Here is a 6000-nt window from a genome sequence, read left to right as displayed (position 1 = left end):
CTTCTGTCTGCTGAGACAGTGGTGGCCCCAGTAGAGTGTTGTACTCGTGTCTACAGAGACAGTGGGGCCCCAGTGGACTGTTGTACTCCTGTCACGTGAAACAGTAGTGGCCCCAGTAGACTGTTGTTGTCTGTTACATTGCCATTCATCAAAGCTTAGATAATATCAGGACATAACATGTCTCCTGTGTACAATCAATGCTCATTACTAATTGTCTGAGTGGCAGAATGTACAACCATCTGTACGGACGACCAATATGCCCTTGAATCGGGAATTAATTCGATTTTCCAACATTTATTGCTTAGTACAATGTGAAGGCAAAACAAACACGTCAGTGTTACTATATTAGGTGTACAGAAAGGCACAGGGAAGATTGTGTATGTCGCCAGTGATTGTAATTAGACCTCATGACATCACTGCACGTCTCCATATGTCTTTAAGTAAAATACACTTGAACTTTGTATCCATTAGACAGGCCATGGCTGTGTACTCCCAGGATGGGATAAAGTAAAGATCAATGTTTCTCTCTTTTATTCACAAAATACTCCTGTCCAGAGATACTGACTTTTTGTCAGTGTTTTATCCATCCTAGTCGTTGTGACAATATCATGACTTTTTCCCGTTTTCTTACAATTATATTGTGTCCTTGAGTTCTCACAGTAGCATTGTGTCCTAACATTAGCATTGTGTCCTGACCAGAGCATTGTGTCCTAACTGTAGCATTGTCTCCTAACCAGAGCATTGTGTCCTAACATTAGCATTGTGTTCAAACATTAGCATTGTGTCCTAACCAGAGCATTGTGTCCTAACCGGAGCATTGTGTCCTGACCAGAGCATTGTGTCCTGACCAGAGCATTGTGTCCTAACTGTAGCATTGTGTCTTGACCAGCATTGTGCATTGTGTCCTAACATTAGCATTGTGTCCTGACCAGAGCATTGTGTCCTAACTGTAGCATTGTGTCATGACCAAAGCATTGTGTCCTAATATTAGCATTGTGTCCTGACCAGAGCATTGTGTCCTAACTGTAGCATTGTGTCATGACCAGAGCATTGTGTCCTAACATTAGCATTGTGTCCTGACCAGAGCATTGTGTCCTAACATTAGCATTGTGTCCTGACCAAAGCATTGTGTCCTAACATTAGCATTGTGTCCAAACATTAGTATTGTGTCCTAACAGTAACAATGTGTCCTAACAGTAACAATGTGTCCTAACCGGAGCATTGTGTCCTAACCGGAGCATTGTGCCTATAGAGTAGCCTTAATAATAATAATAATAATAATAATAATAATAATAATACATGTGTTCATAAAGTAACATTTAATCCTGACAGTATCACTGTGTCCTCACACTGACAGTGTGTATATTATCACCAGTGACATTCATTCATCGGAGTATAACAAGTTAACATGATCTGTTTCAGGTACTCTCTCCCGCTCCCTGCTACCAACCAGCAGCACTGACTGAAGCAGCCGGCCGGCCTGCCTGCCTCCACACTCGATCCATCGTGTCCCTTGTTATAGCTGTGAGCGAGCTCAGTGACAGTGGAGGAGGGTGAGCGCTGTCTACCTGCACACTGCCTCCACCTCTGCCTAATGTTTTGACACTCTGTTGACGTGGGTTTGGATACGTACACAGCCAGCCAGGGAAGACACCCGGATTAATACTCTGGTGGATGTGGTGAGACGCTCAGCAACACCAATTGGTGAGTTAGTGGTTATGTCATACTTGTCACTACATCTGTGTTATATGTCAGGTTCCAGCTGTGTGATACGAGATGTATATCACAGGTTGGCTAACTCATGGAGGAGGTAATGTCTGGGGCTAACTGCCAGTTATTCAGTCGTTTGAACTTGTAGATTACAGGTCCAGTATCCAAGTTTGCTCGGTACTGAGGAGCTTAGCATTTCCTTGGAAGCTTATTTACATTTAACTGAATCATTAAATAGGATAACTGTCTGCGGCACATGCTGTTTGTGTTGGATTCTGTAAATGTTGTAGGAGCAGGTGATGGAGGCAGTCTGTTTGATTGGATAAAGTTATTAGTTTCTTTACAAAGTAAATTGTATGTGCAATCTCACTCATTACAGGAGTGTTATAGAGAGGTAATGACAGAGACTAGTTATCTGTAAATGGTCTCTGGTAATAATCAGGATATGGTGTACACATTTACCTAGGACAGAGATTAGGGGTGATACCTGGATTCAGTATGTGTGATCGGTGAGCCCGGTGTTTGATAACTCCTGTATTGACCCAGCTGTCCATTAGCACTTGGTCCTCCAACCAATCACATTACATATTCCATCAGCATATTATATAACTTCTCAGCATCAGTTCTCCCAGAAAACACAGTCGATCTTTCTTTTCATGGCCATCAGTTCAGGGGGCCCTTTAGAAATAGAGGCATTGTTTGTGCTGTGGAGATTATGAGTAAAGTGTATGTATTAAAACTCTCCTCTTTATGGCGTTGACATTTCTATGTACTTTATGGCATGGTGTTGCTATTTGCGATTGTTAATTACCTGACATTACATGCATGGTGCCTTCTGGCTTTATGAAGGGCCCCTGGTGCCTCACAGCGGGACTGGGGTGTGTCTTTGAGAGGACTCTGGCACTAGTATATTGACCAGCATGTTCCTACAAATCCTTTAGTGATGGGGTTCTGCAGGCTGGAGTTAGAGAGATGTTTCTACCAGCATTACAAACTGCCTCAACTGTGTTCATGTGTTAAGTTCTAGATATGCTAAGGTGGCATTTAGAGTAACACTTTGGGTTTCATTTATGATATGGAAGGGGAGTTGGAATTTTTACCATCTTGACTTTAGAGGCAAGCCTCATAAATCCGCATTCATTCATTTTGTTTCGGTACATTACACCTATGTATGTGATGGCCTTGCCAGGATCAGATATACAGGAGGATGTCGAGTGATTTATGGCAGTCTAATAAGTGAATGCTGTTTTTAGGTTCTACAAGTGTTCTGATTACATGATCATCAGTTGACATAATACCCTAATCAACAGCTGGATCAATGAGCTTTGTGACATAACAAAGTGGATGTTGGGAATTGATGTTGAAATCCCTTGAGCCGTCACACAGCTTGATTTGAAGAGGTACCCCACTCAATGTGCAGTAGAACCGGTTTTAGGGAAACATGGACTTCTGTACAGTGTTCAGGTGGAGTGAAGTTTTATTGTCAGTGAATGTCATGGTTGAGTGATCATAGCTTCATTAAACCGTGAAGTCACTGAGGCACTGAGTGGCAAGGAGCAGGGGCCAATCTCATGCAAGACATTTCACATGTGAGGGATCACTGAGAAGACATCAAAACTTCCTCGCTTGAACTGTGTGAAATGCACATGTTGGATGCTTCAGCTTAGACTCAGCTGACATTTTATCAAGTTTGCGTGAAGGTATGTGGAAGTTTGCATAAATGTCATCCAGCAATACTGATAGCAACAGCACCAATTTGCTTTGAAGAAGGAATATTCAATATACATGTATTGAGAATCACATAGGTAGAAATATTTATGAAAGTGAATATTTTCTATATCTTGGAATTGATTTACTAGAATGTAGATCTAAATACATGGAGTATTTCAGGACACATTACACAAAGTGGTAATGTACGTCCAGCTATAGCCAGCTCAATGAGGGTTTAAGAAATGGATTTGTCTGAGAATGTGAGAAATATATGTTAGATATTTCCCCTTTGATGGAACTCCTTAAAAAGTAGGTGTGGGTTTCGAGTGGGTGTTACTTCAATATTTGGAATGAGAAAGTGGAGGTGTATTTATAGCGAAGTCCATCTGCAGGAACATGGTGTGTGACGAGGTCCCGCTGACTGGCGTAACAAGTGGTTTGTTTAACAAAGGTGTGTTGTTGAGCTGAGCACTGTACTCATTAGCTGTAGGGGAGGGTGGTGCACACTGACTGCTGCACAGAACTTGCATGGGGGGAGGGCAAGTGGGAAACATTAACTCTTCATGTGCTAGAAGTGTTGGGGATCAGACTATAACTATGTGCCAGGAGGTGTCTGAACTGAGTGAATATCCAGTGAAATGTGTCAAATGAACATATGTTGTATCTAGAATTACACTTTCTCCATAAAGTGTTTCTTTTACTGCCAAGAGGATTTGAGGTGTATGCTTGCTTATGTTTGATGAAATGTTTTGGTTTGAGGACTTGTTCCATAGACAAAACGGCTGAGGCAAGTAGGTAACATGTTAACTCTTTCACTGACATGGTTAACTGAGATAACTGACAGAAAACCACTGACATAGTTAACTAAGGTAATTAGCAGATTAACCTTTTCACTGACATGGATAACTGAGATAAATAAGAGATTATCTCGGACATGGTTATCTGAGATAACTGACAGATTAACTCTTTCACTGACATGGTTAACTGAGATAACTGACAGATTTACTCTTTCACTGATATGGTATTTGAGGTAAATGTCATTTTAACACTTTTACTTTCATAGGTGTTCATGGTGACTCAGCTGAGATATGGTGATATATTCTCTGACACAGAGTCTGAAGAAAAATATAGCTATAGAATCAATTAGACAAACATGATGTAAATGCTGGCCCCATTGTCAATATGTATTCAACTCAAAAGGAGTTAAAGAACAACTACTGTTTATATATGTGGATAACTAATGACACAGCCTTCAAACTGCTGAGGCTGGACTTGCCAGGATCACTCAACCTCTCTCTGCGATGCATGTTACTGTAAATGTGTACTTAAATATGATAATAGGAATAATAAGAAGAAGAATTCAATGTATGAGCATAATAATAGGTTTGGAGTAACATTTTGGGTTTCATTTATGATATGGAAGGGGAGTTGGAATTGTTATCATCTTGAATTTAGAGGCAAGCCTCATAAATCATACCATTCATTTTGTTTGTGTACATTACACCTACGATATGTATGTGATGGCCTTGCCAGGATCAGATATACAGGAGGATGTCGAGTGATTTATTAAGTGTGACATGGTTATCTGAGATAACTGACAGATTAACTCTTTCACTGACATGGTTAACTGAGATAAATGACAGATTTACTCACTGATATGGTATTTGAGGTAAATGTCATCTTAACACTTTTACTTTCATAGGTGTTCATGGTGACTGATATGGTGATATATTCTCTGACACAGAGTCCGAAGACGATGAGCTTAACAAGCCTGACTTTGCCAAGATCACCCAACCTGGTTATCTGAGATAACTGAAAGATTAACTCTTTCACTGACATGGTTAACTGAGATAAATGACAGATTTACTCACTGATATGGTATTTGAGGTAAATGTCATCTTAACACTTTTACTTTCATAGGTGTTCATGGTGACTGATATGGTGATATATTCTCTGACACAGAGTTCGAAGACGATGAGCTTAACAAGCCTGACTTTGCCAGGATCACCCAACCTCTCTTTGCAATGCACTCTACTGTAAATGTGTACTTAAATGTAATGATAAGAACAATAATAAGAATTCATGTATTTGCATAATAGGTTTGTTAATTTGGAAGTTAAACATAAGCACAAGGAAAAATTTCTTTGAATTCTTACAGTTGTATCAGTTGAAAGGGATGAATCACATTTATTAGCTAAATTCAAAACCTTTGACACATCTGATAGGCCCATGGGCCTACACTAGCAACTTTATGATAGTCTTGGATGTCTTTGAACTTTGCAAGAAATATTGTTTTTGAAAACATGCTAGAAAGGTTAATTAGCAGTTTAGAAGGTATTTTGGTCAGCAAATGGGGATATGGGTTTTGTAGGGAGGGGTGCAATCACTGAGGTCCAATACACCTGGGTTCCTATCATTGCAAGCACCTGTGGCAGGGTGGTCATATTGATTGATCCTTCTGGCAGGTTTTACAACATCTCAGGGCCATTTATTTAAAAGTGCCACAGTTCAAGATGCAGCCATCTCCTCTTTTCCCTGAAGTCAAACCAGTGACAATGTTTCCCGCACATTTATAAATTC

At 40.2% G+C, this 6000-nt stretch overlaps 1 protein-coding gene across 3 annotated transcripts in view; it reads left to right on the top strand.

Moving 5' to 3' along the window:
• Positions 1 to 1425: 1425 nt before the first annotated feature.
• LOC124272791 (neuronal calcium sensor 2-like) overlaps positions 1426 to 6000 on the top strand; it is an 80580-nt gene continuing 76005 nt past the window's right edge. For 2 of the 3 annotated variants that reach the window (XR_006897430.1, XM_046707998.1), the window contains exon 1: positions 1426 to 1704. The gene's annotated coding sequence lies outside the window, so the exon portion shown is untranslated. Of the gene's footprint in view, positions 1705 to 3211; positions 3411 to 6000 lie in introns of those variants that run through there. The other variant, XM_046708000.1, reaches the window with a different exon arrangement.

The sequence above is a fragment of the Haliotis rubra genome, unplaced genomic scaffold (assembly GCF_003918875.1).
Source record: "Haliotis rubra isolate DU_JTF1 unplaced genomic scaffold, ASM391887v1 Scf173, whole genome shotgun sequence".
NCBI classification, from domain to species: Eukaryota; Metazoa; Mollusca; class Gastropoda; order Lepetellida; family Haliotidae; genus Haliotis; species Haliotis rubra.
This window is presented reverse-complemented; position numbering and strand designations above follow the sequence as displayed.